We start from the raw sequence: 14,072 nt of genomic DNA, 5'->3' as shown, positions 1-14,072 counted from the left end.
TAGTCACATTAAGGTTAGAGGCAAGGAAACCCATTTTGAAGCTACTGAAGTAATGAACAGCAAAAGGAACTGGTGCTCGAGTGAAAATAGTGAAATGTTTCTCTGCCCATTTTCTCGGCTTAGCTTTGCAACAGCTCTGTGAGATGGACAGGGCATTTCTTATTCCTTAGTCATAGAGGAAGAAGTCATAGAATAGAGAAGGTAAATAACTTGTCTAAGATCACAGGAAGAATCAGTGATAGAACTGGATCTGAAACTTGTGTTTATAGCGTACTACTAGTGTAGTGTTCTTTTTCCTCTATTGTCACATTCATCTTGACCTTTTACAGACTCTTTCCTAAATCATTTGTTAGTTACATAGTAATATGAAAATATCTTCCATAGCTGTATTCCTTTTTTTAAAAAGTCCATGTAGAATTTTATAATCCAAACTGAATGTTACTGTTAAATTACATTGATTGTTCAGATTTAAGAGTGCTTTCATTTTCCCCCTCTATTTTCTTCTTTCCAGTTTCATCTTTAAATACATGTGGTTTAATTGGGTCTTTCCCTAAGATTTCTCCAAACTCATTTTTCTCTCTGCTATGCTTTGATGTTTTATGAAGTGATACAGTTTATAATCTTCCCCTATCCGTGGCAAGATTTTGCAAATAAATTTATGTTCTAAGCTGGCATTGCCCTTGACTGCCGTGTTTCTCCACTTGGCAATGAATGCTAGAAGTTTTTTTTTTTTTTTGCTGAGGCAGTTTCTGGGTTCTTCTCATCTTCTAATTGTAGTGATTCATTTTCCTCAGTTAAACTTCTGTAGAAAATGGTAATAGTTTATCTTATCTTTTTCATTATTTAGTTACTATTTCTTAGCATTAAGATTTTTGGATCAGGTAAAAGCTGTTATATTACATGCCACATCTTCTCATCTTTATTCTTTCTTCTGGCTTAGTGTCAATTTTTCCTTTTGTTCTAACAAGCTAGCCATCACGCGCACACACACACATATACACACACATGTGTATATATTTGATTTTTTCAGATGAGACCTTCTTCAATTACCAGTTGTTTCCTGTTAGAATATAGTAAATTTGATTTTCTGATGGTTTGGTGTTCATATCTAGTACTCTTATTTTTTTTCTTGGAAGAAAATATCCAAGATACATAAATAAGATACCTCTGAATACCTTGCATACATCTGGCTTCTTTAATTTCTTAATTCTGATCCATATGTTCCAACATATGTTTCAACATTTTCCCTTAAGCCCATGTTTGTGTTGAAAAGACAGAGTACTTAGGTATATGTTGACTTAATTTGGAGTGTCTTAATCAGTTTCGTTGTAGAATTTTTCTTCCACATTATCCTTTTCAATAGATGTTGGCAATGAGCTGTAATTATTTTCTGGTAGTCTATTTGCTTATATTCCTAACAAAAACTGTAAGGCAAGCTAGCCAGATGATCTTTAAAAGCGTATTTCGTGTGGCTTTTGGATATATGGCAAAACTAACTCTGCCAACCACTTTATGATAATGGGGTTGGACAAAATTGAATTAGGGAGAAGAAAGCTGGCCAGATTGGGGACTTGGGAAATTACTCAATGCTTTAAGTGATTCCAAGCTGCTCCCTGAAACAAAACTTACTTTTTAAAACACTAGTATTCTCTTAGTTTTGCCATAGGGCTGTGAATCATGGAACACCACAAGGTGTTCCAAAAGGTCAGAAAAGTTTTGTCTCATAATTATAAATGGGGTACAACACATTACCCCTGATGACATGCAATAAGTGGCACAAAATTTCTTTATTTAATTTTGTCTATATCTATGATTTCTTTTTTGTGGGTTGGGGTGCAGAACTTCTAGTGTGCAAACTTCTCCCTCTGTGCAGATCATCAATTCCGTCTTAGAGATGTGCCTGGGGCATAGAGAATTTAAATATTTTGTCCCAGTCATGCAGCCGTTATGCATGGTGTAGGACTTCAACACAGGGCTTCTTGAGTCCAAGATTAGCCAGCCATCCTTTCTCATCACAGAAGCTGCCATTGAGGAAAATGCATGATTGGAGAAGGAGGTGAACTCATTATGTAGCCAGAGCAGGGGAATAATGTATAATAATAATAGCTAACATTTATATAATGCCTTAAGGTTTACAAATTGCTTTACATGTATTATTTCATTTTATCCTCACAACAACTTTACAAGTTAGGTGCAATGATTATCTCTCTTTTATAGATAATGAAACTGAGACTGAGAGAGGTTTAGTGACTTGCCTAAAGTTATAAAGCTATGGAGTGTCTAAGACAGGATTTGAACTGCTGTCTTTCTGATTCCAAGTCTAGCAGTCTATCTCATTGTGCCACCTAGATGTCTAGACTGAGGAGTATGCTAATAAATGTTTTCAAGTAGCTCTCCAAAGTGAAAAAAGTAGAAATGACATACTTTTGAGTTTAGTTTTCACTATTAAGATTTTCTCCATCACTTCGTTAAGCTAGATAATCAAGAAAACAATAAATGAAACATTTTCCAGTTTCTGAAGTTTCAGTGTTCACAATGAAAATTTAACAGCTGGCTCTCATATGCCAGTAAGAGCTGACTCCAGGAGACCACCACCTAGATTAAATGCTGTATGAATATCCATATATTATCAAATGACAGGCCTAGTACAGTGACTTGGTTGAATCTTCTATGTTGGAGAGGTGATCCTTTTTCAGATCTGGGTTGAAGCTGATGTCTTCTGAGGCTCCTGAGTTCAAGAGACTCTAAAACAAACTCAGTGATTCTGTGGGTTAATCAGTGCAGGTATCTTGCTTGGATGGGCGCTGCAGTAGACAGTAAGATTTAGGTAAGAGTCATAATGAATGCTGAATTATATTTTGGAAATTGAAACCTTTCCAATGATCTGTAGCTGTTTGTTTCCTTCCAACAAATCCCGTCTTTTTAACACCAGTGTTCTCCAAGTGATGTTTATGGCCACGAATATCACAATCTTAAGCGTTAAGTCAGTCAGTCAATCAATAAGTATTTATTAAGTGCTTACTCTGTGCTAGGCAGCAGCTTCTATATGCTAGGCGCTGTGCTAAGCACTTTGTAAACGTAAATAGAAAGACATCTGGTGGGTGTGAGCATACTGCAGCATATAACCAGTGACAACTTGCATATAATAAATAGCATAGAATACATTCTCAAGGACATATATTACCAGAGAAGGAGGTGGATTAGGTCATGTAGCAAGAGCAAAAAGGATAAAAGATAGAGAGGCCTGAGTGTGGCACTAATATCCACAAGATATTATAAGACCCAGAGGGAGGCCTATACTGTTTTGGATAAATCTTTATGGAACCATGTATGAAAGAATTTCACAGGATCTGAAAACACAAGTAGATGGTGATCTGCACATGTGTAGGCAGTACACTTCACATATCACAGAAGTACAGAATTTCAGAGTGGCATGGGCTTAAATTACTTCACCATTCAGATTGCCATCCTGTTTGTGTTCTGCAGCTTTACTACATTTTGATTTCTGGATCTGGACACTAAATGTGTACTTCTCAGGGCTGGGTATAGTAAGACGACAGCGATGGAAGCAAGGCTTCTCTTAGTGCAACCCAGGACTTCATTAGCTTTTTTTGCCTGCTGTATCATAGTTGAATCATATAAAATTTGCAGTCCACTAAACCCCTCAGGTCATTTTTAGAGAAGTAATCATACCTCCCCCATCCTTTCCTTGTGAAGACAATTTGTTGAGCCTCTGTGTAAGACTTTATACTTATCCCTATTAACTTTCCACTTTATTAGATTCATTCAGAATTCTAATCTGTCAAAATCTTTTTTGGATTCTGATTCTGTCATCTAGTATGTTAGACATCCCTCTCAGCTTTATGTCATCTAAAAATTTGATAAGAATGACATCTAGACCTTTATCCAAATTATTGAGAAAAAGAGCACAGGGCCCATCATATTACATGGGGCCATGCATAGGCTTCCAAATCTCCAGGAGAAACCTACTTCCCTGTCAACATTGAACCATTAATGACTACTTTTAGTTTCTGGAAATTCATTCAATTCAGTATAGATTGTTTAGCCCAGAGATGTTAAACATGCCAACACAGCACATGATACTCCCAAGTGCTACTAGAACTATATTAAAATGTAATTGGGAAATATTTAACAAAATAAATATAAATATAGTAAAACACAGAAAATGTTAACATGTAGTTTTCTAAGGTAGTACACTACCCAGAGGGATCCTTATATAGGGTTTAGTGAATTTGATACCACTATATCTCTCCATATCTCTCCAGATTTTTCACAAAGATAGCATAAGATACTTTATTTTGTGGAAATATAAGTAAGCATTATCTACAGCATTCCCCTGATGTACTAATTTAGTTATCTTATTAAAAAAAAAAGAAAGAAAGGTTAGCATTAGCATGATTGGTCTTTGATGAAATTATCCCTTCCTTATGTAGAAAGTCACTAACCATCTCTTGAATAGTAGATTCAAAAGAATTTTGCTGGAAATTGAAGTAATGCTCACTGAAGTATAGATTGCAAATTCTATCCTTATTTTTTTTTAAATCAGGACATCTGCTCCCTTTCAACCCTGTAGAACTCCTATTCTCCATGAACTTTTAAATATCATTGACAATAGCTCATTTGGTTCAGTTAACTTTAGTTCTTCATCAATGGCATCTTGTTGTTTAGATTGGTTATCAGGTCTCTATTAGTCATTTTATTCTGCCTTTTCCAGTCTGGGGGATCATTCTCTTTGGTAGAAAAAAATAAACTGGAGAAGACTTCAGCAAATCTGCTTTCACTCTCTTGTTAATTACATACAATCCCATCTCTTCCAAACAGCAATCCTATCCCTACCTTTTTTGATTATTTTCCTTTCCTTAATGTTGATAAAACCCCATCTTTTTGTTAGCTTTCCTCTTTAGCCCCAACTCATCCTAAGCATAAATACCTTTATACTATTCTTAAACTGCTATGTCATGCCTTTGTATCTATCTTCTGTACATATCTTTATATAACTAAGTTGTTTAATGAATTCTTTGTACATCCACATCAATCATTTCAGGGAGCTCCTCCCTTCCCCCCACCCCTGTCATAAATCAACAAACATTTATTAAGTGAATACTATATGCCAAGCACTGAGGACACAAAGACAGAAATGAAAGACTCCCTGCCCTCAGGGAGTTAATTGGAATTTATTTTGTGTCAGTGAGATTGTGGATTTGCTGTTGATGGTAAATTGGTGCTTTGCATGTATTTAGACAGGGAAACAGTAATTCTCAAGATCTCACATGATGTAGAGTAGCAGGTCATGCCAGCTTATCCCAGTATCCTTTTTTTGACTAGTTTATTAAACTAGACATAGTTTTTCAGCAAGGCATGTGATACCATTTTTTATAAGAATCTTATAGAAAAGATGTAGAAAGGTAGGCTGGCTGAAAATACAGTTAAATGAAGTTGGAGCTCATTGAATGACCAGTTCCAAGTTTATGGATCAATTTTAACCTGCATAGAGGTCTTTCCTATCCTAGACCCTGGGATATTCAGTATTTTTATCATTTACTTGGAGGATAACATAGATGCTCTGGTTATTCAGTTTACAGATGACATGAGTTGGGAGAGAACTAGTTACTACCTTAGATCAAGTCCAACAAAAAGCATTTACTAAGTGCATACTAGGTACGAGTCATTGGGCTAGGCCTTAGGAATACCAGGATAAACAAAAAATACCCCCTTCCTTCAAGGATCTCAAAGCTCTTACCATCTGTTGAGGGTCTGGGGAAGGATAGGATGTATAAACAGATAAGTAAGTACATAAAAATTAAGTGACACATTCAGGCTCCAAATAATAAAACTGGCATTTAGATAGTGTTTTAAGATTTGCAAAACGAAATCACAAATGTTGGAAGGGATGTGGAAAAACTGGAACATTAATACACTGTTGGCAGAACTGTGAACTGATCCAATTATTTGGGAGAGCAATATGAGACTATGTCTAAAGAGTTATAAAACTGTGTATACTCTTTGACCCAACAATACCACTATTAGGCTTGTTCCCCAAGGTGATTGGGAGAAAAAGGAAAAATGCATTTATGTTCTAAAATATTTATAACAGCCCTCTTTGTGATGGCAAAGAACTGGAAATTGAGGGGATGCTTCTCAATTGGGGAATGGCTAAACAAGATGTGGTATATGATTGTGATGAAATACTACTGTACTGTAAGAAATGATGAGATAGTTGATTTTAGAAAAACATAGACTTGCACAAAATAATAAAAATGAAAAGTAGAACCAAATGAATGTTGTATATGGTAACAATAGTATTGTTTGAAGAATAATTGGGATAATTATAAACAAACAATTGGGAATAATAACCAAGTTATTCTGAGTACTATAAATATTAAAATTAACCATAAAGGACCCGTGAAGGAAGATGCCTTCCACTTCCAGAGAAAGAGCTGATAAATAGATGTATAGATAATATAGTTTTACATATACTTTCAAATCTGCATCAGATATTGGGCTTCTCTAATGTGGGGTGGGAAGGGAGAGAGGGAGTTAGTTCCAAACTTAAAATGTAACACACACATGCACACACACACACACACAAAGAGAGAAAAAAAGATTTGCAAAATGCTTTATAGACATTGTCTCATTTGAGCTCTACAATAATGCTGTTCAGCAGGTACTGTAGGTATTATCATATCCATTTTACAAATAAGGATACCAAAACTCAGAAAGATTAGCATGATTTTCCCAGGGTAATGAAGGTAATAAATATTAGAGACAGGAATTTTACTAGACTTTCCTCCCTCCAATGCTGGTGCTGTGTGCCTCAAAATGATTTCAACAGGCCAGAATGATGAACTAAATCTAGTAACATAAAATATAATAGGGATAAATGTTAATTCCTTCACTTGGATTCTGTTTTTCTCTGAAGTGAATTCCTTACAAATAGATATTATAAATTGCCCTATAGTCTTACTTATTTCCATCCTGCCTTCTGTCCTTTTTTCCCCTCCTTTTTCCAAAGTCTCTTTATTCCTATTTTGATTTTATTACAAAAGTGATTGAAGAAGGATTTTAAATCCAAGACATTATAATGAATTATAACTTCATAAAATATAACTGCATATATGGCTATGATTTCTTAGTTTTCCTTTGATAGATTTTTTTTTTACAAAAGAAAAGTTTAGTGAATAAAATCTATTAAGATAGTTTCAAAGATCAATTGATCAAAAAGATGCAGTTACTTTAAAATTTTTCTTTTGAAACATTTTATTTTTTGTTCTTTGGTCTAATGCCATACATACCATATTCACTTAAATCAAACAGTTACCTGTGCAACATTTTCTATTCATAGAAGGTAGAAGAGTGAATTGAACCTCATTGATTTAAAAAGAAATAAGAATTTGATGATAGGATGTTGAAACCTAGAATGATAACTTTAATAGCACAAAGTTAAGGAATTCAGAAGCAAGATTTCCATGGTAACCATGTGACCCTTACTGTATATTATAATAGACTCTCTTATAGTACCATGCAATAGTGAGCAATGTGACATCTCTTTAAAATAAGTTACAATATAATGAAAAGGAATTGTGACCCTTCATTATTTACTTAGACTATATAAATAATTCAAATTGTTTTATTTTTGTCTGTGATAATATAGGTACCACTGTGAACTCTAAATGAGATCTTAAATTATAGTATGAATCTGTGATATGTATATGTTTTACTGTATTAAAAAGGTTAGTACAATAATTCATATAGGCAGTGGGAGCTCTAAAAGTTTTTCAGAAGTCTCAGGAGTGTTAGTATATAGGAGTGTGTCCCGCTTTTCCCTTTCATTTTGCTATTTCTATTACCAGTCCTATCCTATAACCCCCCTGAACTAAAAATAGCCTGCCTTATTAAATGGTTGTTGCCTTGGAGAAAGGGGGCAAGCTGGAATAACCCTTGACATGGTAGAGATTTTGGGGAATGAAACAACTCAGGCTATGTAATGTTGCCAAGGGTAACTATATATGGTTTTAATGGGGCTCTAAAGAGCTGCTTTTGGAGTCGTTCACAGTTACCTTTCCTCTCCTGAGACTGTTGGGGTATGTGTGTGTGTGTGTGTGTGTGTGTGTGTGTGTTGAATTTATATCCTTAAATTTTAATCCAGAAGATTTAATTTTCTGTAAAAATCCTTCAGTCTTAACTGTAAGGAAATTATTATGATACTAAATGAACTTTCTAAGCTGCCCTTAGATTAACTTTATAAGGTGGTCTTTGTTGCTACTTTAGGAAATAAAATCAGGAGTCTAACAATTCAACCTTTCTGTAAGGACTCCTAAATGAATATCTCATCCCACAAAGTGGTAAGATTTTTCTACACATGGAGACATGTATATATGGAGAAGACTCGGGTTCTAGTTCTGGCCTTGTTACTGAGTAATTATGTAACCTTGGGCAAATCACTTCAGTTTTGTGGACCTCAGTCTCTTCCAGTGAAAAGTGACAGGGTTGGAATACGTGCCCTTTCAGGTCCTTTTTGGCCCTTAAATGCTGTGATTTAATAGGGCCTTTTCTAATGTTCTAGGGGTGAACACAGGGTCCTAAGTACAGAGCTGTAAAGGGCCACAGAAACCTTTTGGTTCAATCCCCTTGATGAAGAGATGAAGAAATAGAGGATTGGGTAGAGCCAGAATGGGGGTGTTCTATTTTTCACTTTGTTTTATTTGAACCTTCTTATACAAAATGACTAATATGGGAATATTTTATATAATTATAGATTTATTAGCCTATATCTGATTGCTTACTGCCTCAGAGAGAAAGGGAGGGATAAAGGGATAGGATTTGGAATTAAGTACTTTAAACAAAAATGTTAAAGAATTGAAAAAAAATATCCACCTGTTTTACCAAAGATCCCGGAATGATGAACAAAACCCCAAATAAATGCATGTACAGTAAAAACAAGCAAATGGAAAAAAAAGGCTGAAGCTTGAGACTGAGCACTTTTTCTCCTCATTGTTCCTCACTGGGAACAGGGCTCAACATTAAAAAATGTTCCAAATCAGTAAATTGGATGGGAAACTGTGCAAACAGTGATAAAAGAACTTGATTATAAAACATCACTGTGGTCACAGGGAAGATTAAAACATAATCATAGAAGAAGACAATGAGATCAAAACAGCTACAAACAAAGCCTCAAGGGCAAAAAAAAAAAATGTGCATTGGACATAAGCCCAACAAGAATTCCTCAGAGTAAAAAGGAATTTTCAAAACCAAATAAGAGTAGTAGACGTTCTTTTTTTTTTTTTTTAAGCAATCAGGGTTAAGTAACTTGCTCAAGGTTACACGGCCAGGTGTTTCTGGATGGGTGCTAAGTGTCTGAGCCCGAGATTTGATCTCCAGGTCATCCCAACACTGGAGCCAGTGCTCTTACTCACTGTGCTACCTGGCCGCCCCCCAAATAAGAGTAGTAGAGTAAAAATTATGCAAAGAAATGGAAGCAAAGGAAGAAAATTAGGAAAAGACAATTAACAGTTTAGTAAAAGAGGCACAAAAAATACCGACAAGAATTAAAAAACAGAATTGGTAAAATGGTGGAAAAAAGTACAAAAATTCACTGATGAAAATAACTCCTTAAAAAGCAGAATTGGGGGCAGCTAGGTGGCACAGTGAATAGAACACTGGCGCTGGAATCAGGAGGACCTGAGTTCAAATACAGAGTTCAAATCAGACACTTGACCCACTTATTAGCCGTGTGACTTTGGGCAAGTCACTTAACCCCAATTGCCCTCCAAAAAGCAAAAAAAACAAAACAAAACAAACAAAAAAAAAAAAACAGAATTGGCCAAATGGAAAAAGAGGCCCAAAAGTTCACTGAAGAAAATTATGCCTTAAAAAAGAGAATTGGGCAAGTGGAAGCCAATAACTCCATGAGACATCAAGAAGCAATAAAACAAAGTCAAAAGACTGAAAAAAAAAGTAGAAGAAAATATGAAAAGCTCATTGGAAATGCAACTCTCCTGGAAAATAGATCCAGGAGAGATAATTTTAGAATTATTAGATGACCTGAAACTATGATATCATATATCAAGAAATTCTCAAGCAAAACTACCCTGATATCTTAAAACCGGAGGATAAACTAGAAATTGAAAGAATACACCAGTCACCACCTGAAAGAGGTCCCAAAATGAAATATCCCAGGAATATGATAGTCAAATTCTAGTGCTCCCAGGTCAAAGAGAAAATATTTCAAGTAGCAAAAAAGAAACTATTCAAATACCTTTGACCCACAGTCAGGGTCACATAAGATTTCAGCAGCTACCATGTTAAAAGAGCAGAGAGCTTGGAATATGATATTATCAAAGCAAAAAACTGGTATTACAATCAAGAACCACTTAGCTAACAAAACTGAATATAATCTTTCAAAGGAAAAAATGGATGTTTAATGAAATAAATGCCTTTCAAAAGTATTCCTTATGGAAAGACCAGAGAAAATGTGACTTTTAAATACAAGACTCAAGAGAAGCATAAAAAGGTAAACATGGAAAAAAAATCATAAGGGACTTATTAAGGTTAAACTCTATAGCTTTCTATGTGGGGCGGGATGGAGATACTCAGCAAAAGGGCATTATATAAAAAGTACAGGAGAGTCCAGATTGCAGGATAAAGAGGAACAAAGACAGGGCTGGCCTGGGTGTCCTTAAATTGGAAATTCTGGAAGGAACCAGGAAATCAGGGGGAGACATCACAGGTTTGGAGTGTACTTACAATGTGTAAAGTTCAGGGGTGGAATGATCTTTTTGTGTAAAGGGTTTCTGGACTGTTAGAGAGAAATTTCAGGATACTCAAGTGGGCATCTCAGAGATGAATGAATATATTACTGGTCTGGACTTACTCCTTAAAATGGAAGTTCTGGGAGGAAGCTGGCAATCAAAAGGAGAGGCTCTGGAGGCTTTTGAATTCTAGAGGAATTTGCATTTATATGCTTGAGGAAGTTAGTAACCAGTGGAGATTTTTTAGAAGGGGAGTGACATGAGATTAAACATGGGAGAAACTGGAGGCAGGAAAACAGATTATGAGCCAGTTGCCATAGCCTAATTGAGAAGCAGTGAGAGCCTGGATGACCAGGAATGGAATGGAGTATAGAGAACGAGGCAGAGACATGAAATGTTGAGGCAAACCTACATGATGGCAATTGATTGAATATGGAGGGGTGAATTGACAATGAAGAATCAAGAATGATTTGGGGATTTTTTAAACCAGTGTGACCAGAAATATGATCTGACCCTGAACAGAACTAGGGAATTATGAAGAGTTGGGGTATGGATTTTAAAGGGGAAATTTGAGTTCCTTTTTTTTTGTTTATTTTTATTTACGTTGAGTTTGGGATACCTATGTAATATCCAGATGGTGTTTTTGAGTAGGCACCTGGAGATATCAAGCACACAATTAGAATCTCCCAAGCTGGCACTCAGAAGAGAATTGAGTGGTGGATTGTCTATTTGGGAGCCATTTACATGGAGATGATAGTTGGATCATGGGAGCTGATATCACTAAAAAGACAGAATTGTAGAGAGGACAGGAAAGAGAACCTGAGATGCATCCACACATAGGCAGTGGGACATGAATGATGATCCTGTAGAGACCAAGAAGAATCGGTCCAAGAGTAGTAAGAGAACAATGACAGCAGTGTTATGAAAACCAAGTTTTGTGTTGCATTATCTATGTCTTTACTGTATTGCTCCAGTAGAATGGAAGTTTGTTGAGGGCAGGGACTATTTTATTTTTGTCTTTGTATCTGCAGTGCCTGACATATAAAAGGTGCTTAATAATTGCTTGTTGAATTAAATGAAATCATAGCAGTTTTTAAGCTGTTGCTTAGACTTATTTTGGGCTTCTCTACAGTTATTGGCTTGAACTTTTTAAAATAGTAAAAACCTTTTCAGAAGCTTTCTTTTAAAAATTTTCCATGTATTATTGACTTAAATATTTCTAGCTGTTCATAATTTTCTAGTTTCCTCATAAAAAAATTTGGCCTGTTGAGAACTTTGCAGTAGCTGAAATGGTTCACTTTTCTTTGATACTTATACTTATGTAATTAGAAAAACCTACTTTATATGAGTAAGCAAAGGATAAGCAGGATCTGGGGAGACCTCAAATTATATTAGAAGCACTACTTTTCTGTTCACCTTTTAAGAGAACTGAGTTTTTTGGCAGCCAGTATAGTTGAGTAGTAATGAAAGTTGACTAGAACTAAGCTGTTCTCTTTATTCTGATACTTTAAAATCAGGAGATAATTGCTGGAACAAAGGAATATTTTGGGTTCCATGGGGCCTTGACAGTATTTCTATTTTAACGAGGGAGAAACCAGAGCCAAACAGATAAATATGATTAAATGCCAAGCAACAACAATGATAACTTGTTGGCGCCAGTCACTTGATGTTCCCTGAAACACAGAGGCACATTAGTCTGCCAGTTCCAGGGTGTTTCTGTGCAAAAAGTAGCAGCTTTTAGAAACCAATTACCCTAGAGGAAGTTCCTTTTGGGGAACAATTTTGTCGAAATTCAGTCAATATAAAATGAAAATGATCCTTTTTTATCATCTTCTGAAATAGTTTAATAGGCCATAGGCATAGTGTGTTTTTGGAATACATTGCTTTTATTACCCATTTTCTAAGCCAAGTGCTCTGTATTGAAAATGAAGTCCATTGATGTTCATCACATCCTGGTCTTTTATGATATCAGGGTCTTTCATAGCTTATAATAAAATTTGAATCAAAAAAGTAGAATGCAAGGGTATGTATGTATGTCTATGTTTATATCTACATATGTGTATGTGTATGGATATATATGATTAAGATTTTATAGATTTAAGATTGTAGATTTAGAAGTAGAAAGGACCTCAGTGTCTGTCAAGTCTAAGAGGTAAGGAAACTGAGCCTTTGGAATTTAAATGACTTGTCCAAGTTCATGTGCATAAAGTTAGTGGTGGCATCTGTTATTATTCCAGGCCCAGTGCTTTTTCTTCACCTATAACACATAGATAAATAAATACCTTGCAAGATCAGTCAATCAATCAATAAACATTAATTGCCTACTATGTGCGAGGCTAAATAAAAGGTAATGAGATAATAGATTTTAAAGTGCTATATACACTGGTACATTAGTATTGTCATTAATGTCATTTAAGAATTACTTTTTAGTTTTCTGTGATCTGAAGTTCTGCTTTGTTGTGATTTGTTGTCAGTTTTTTCCCTTCTCATATTTTAATTATTGACACCATAACAATATACTAATAGAAAAGTCAGGTCAACAGGTGTTTATTAAATTCCTACTAAGTGCCAGGCACTATGCTAGGCACTGAGGATACAGAGGGAGGTAAAAATAGTACCTTCCCTTAAGAACTCACAATCTAATGGGGGGAGAAATCATATAACTATGAACAAATAAGATCTATACGGGATAAATTGGAAATTATAGCAAAGGGAAGGTGGCAGCAATTAAGGGGAATTGGAAAAGACTTCTTGAAGAAGGTGGAATTTTACCTGAGAAAATATATAGCTTACTGAGTTTTCATTTTGATTTAAGCTTCAAGAAATTATAGTATCTAGACCCATGTCAAATGCACTGCCTAGAATATTCCAAGGTAGCCAGCACCAGATTAAAATGTAACTGGGATATATTTAACAAAATAAATAAAAATATATTAAAATATAGTTAATATTAATGTGTAGTTTTCCAGGTCAATATGCAACCTGTAGGGATTGTTAAGTATGGTTTTTAGCGGCCCCTGTTTCTGTGAGTTTAATATCACTCTTCTAGATTATAAGAAAACATGACTTTGACTTCTGAGGAGAACCAGAACAAAATCTAGAGATGGAAGGGTCGCTAGAGGCCATTCATTTGCACCCTGTCATTTTACACATGAGAAAGTTGAGGTCCCACTGTGACTTGTTCAGTCACATAGGTAGTAAGTTTCAAAGTAGCCAAATCACCTCACTGCTTCAGGGCTCAGTTCTCTCAACAGGTGAAAGGGCATCATGGTCTTTGTTCTACTGCCTCACCTTCAGGATTCA

General features: G+C 35.4%; 1 protein-coding gene across 2 annotated transcripts in view; it reads left to right on the top strand.

The window, feature by feature from the left end:
• The window catches only part of NUBPL (NUBP iron-sulfur cluster assembly factor, mitochondrial), a 340,914-nt gene that overhangs the window by 204,643 nt on the left and 122,199 nt on the right, over window positions 1-14,072 (top strand). The window lies entirely within an intron of this gene.

This window comes from Petaurus breviceps, unplaced genomic scaffold (genome assembly GCF_028583685.1).
Source record: "Petaurus breviceps papuanus isolate PSGF00001 unplaced genomic scaffold, PetGlider_PUasm1.0 77, whole genome shotgun sequence".
In the NCBI taxonomy this organism is placed as follows: Eukaryota; Metazoa; Chordata; class Mammalia; order Diprotodontia; family Petauridae; genus Petaurus; species Petaurus breviceps.
Note: the sequence above shows the minus strand (reverse complement) of the source record. Positions and strands in the feature narration are given on the sequence as shown.